Raw genomic sequence first — 2103 nt, 5'->3', positions numbered from 1 at the left:
AATAAATCAACATTTAATATTTTACAATTACTTAAAAAGTTCTTTGAACAGTATTTTACAGATCAGCACAGACATTACACAGATTTGGTGAGGCTGCACATATGTACAAAGATGACCTGAAAGAACCTCAGACTTCTTCCATTTCCAGAAAGCATCAGAGGTCAAAACCTTAGCCAGGATTATGAGTCCCTAGAGTTTGTGCTTGTTTTTCTCTATGAGATGGAAATTCTCCTCTCTAGTATTTCTGTAGGGCCAGCTGAAACCAAAGAGGTTTATATCATTAACAGCAGCAGGGATATATTTAGCCACGGATATCAAGTTCACAAATAGCAATGGTTTGACAGGATAAGGTGCTATTTTAAAGTATTAAACAAAAAAAACAGCGTCAAATTTCAGCCCCATTTGAGAAGACGCACACAAACCTGTTTGGGAAATGAAAAGTCAGTGGGAAAACGTTTTCCAAGTGCATGGAAAGAGCTATTAAAATCTGTCTGATCCATTGAGCCTACTGGACTTAAAATACTGATGTGCAGAAGTGCACAGCAGCGACCTCAGAGCACGCTCCCACATCGCCCCGCAGGCACCCTGTGAGCAAGGGGACAGCCCACCATGACCAGTGTCTTGGTGTCCCTGCCAACTCCATACTGTGAGCAAGGGATGGACGCTGCTCCATGCACATAGGAAAAGATGGGTGCTCATGGAGTTGGTGGGTGGCCGGGGAAGGCGGGTGCTTGCCAGGAGTCCAAGCTGGCTTCACATCATGGTGGAGCCAGAGCGCCTGCTTATGTTCAAGTGATGCTTCGCCCCGCACGAAGGTCTTTTCTTGGAGTCCACAAGGCAACACCATCCTTGGGATGGTTTATTCAAGTAGAAGGATGAAGCACAGAGGCCTCGGGAGCACGTTCACGTCTCGTTTTTGCTCATCTCTGGCCATTGGCAGAAGCTGCATCCAGAGCTGCTGAGGACACCAAAGAGCCAGCTAGCACCTTCTTAACCCAAGATATTCACCACTGGGCCCAGACCAAGCTGTCCCCAAACAAGAGAGGCAGTGGGAACAGAAGGCAGGTCCAGCAGCCAGCGGGGCCAGGATCAGAGTTGATGGCACAGGAGGGATCCACCAAACACTTCCAGGAGCGATGTAGAGAAATCCAGCAGACAAACCTGACCCACACTTCTCTGAGACAACCGAAGCCCCAGGGGCTCTGGCCCTTTTCCTGGCAGATTTAACCTCAAATGACACTGCTGCTGTGCCACCAGCCCTTGGGGACAGAGCCCAACCATGTTGTAACTAGCGCTAAGAGCTGACCATGTCCTGTTTTCTGGAGGATTAAAGGACCCGCACTGAACTGATCACGCTGTGGCTGAGCCCTGCAGTCCCCACCAGTATTAGGGGTCCCTTCCAGACGTTTACAGGGAGCACATATCCTTGGCATTAAGATCCTTTTAGCCTGCAACAGGCAGCATGCTCTTCTGCCTGTTACCATTAGTGCAATCACCAAAAACTACTGAGGAACAGCTTGATGGCTATGAAACTAGTCTCTTTTTTTTTTTGCTCATGGGGTCAGAATACCTCTAAATACCCCCAAATATTGCACCTTTCTGTACCTACAGCCTTGCAGAGAGAAGGAAGAGGGTGGAAAGCCTCTTTGCAGGGAAGGGGGAATCTCAAATCCTATTGTCGCTTGCAAGCGTCACTAGTGTTTTTGGTGCTGGGTCCTTCTCTAGCAAAGCTGCCTCTTCAGGTGAGCTTAAGGCAATCCTAGTGGTTTCCCTAGTAATTCCCTCCCTCCTATGAGTGTGAGCATGGTTCCTGCCATATTTCAAGCAACCATTGAGGATTCAGCCACTGGGATGTATCTAGCGTACAGTGCTGGGAAGCGAGATGCAAGAACGTGGGCTGAACAGTGAGTACATCTCATGGGTGGACTCAGAAATTCTGCAGAAATTGGAAGTTCACCTGCTGCAAGTCCTGGATTTACAGTAAAAACATGACAAGCTCTCCATGCCCTGGTATGGCCTATTGCACTCAATTCACTGGAACGCAAGCAGCAGTATACAACCCATGCTGGGGTCTTTCTGGGCCTCAGCTGGGTTGCTCTGCTC

Source organism: Haliaeetus leucocephalus, unplaced genomic scaffold (assembly GCF_000737465.1).
Source record: "Haliaeetus leucocephalus isolate CR32 unplaced genomic scaffold, Haliaeetus_leucocephalus-4.0 Scaffold657, whole genome shotgun sequence".
In the NCBI taxonomy this organism is placed as follows: Eukaryota; Metazoa; Chordata; class Aves; order Accipitriformes; family Accipitridae; genus Haliaeetus; species Haliaeetus leucocephalus.
The sequence above is the reverse complement of the archived record's forward strand: the minus strand, read 5'-3'. Positions refer to the sequence as shown.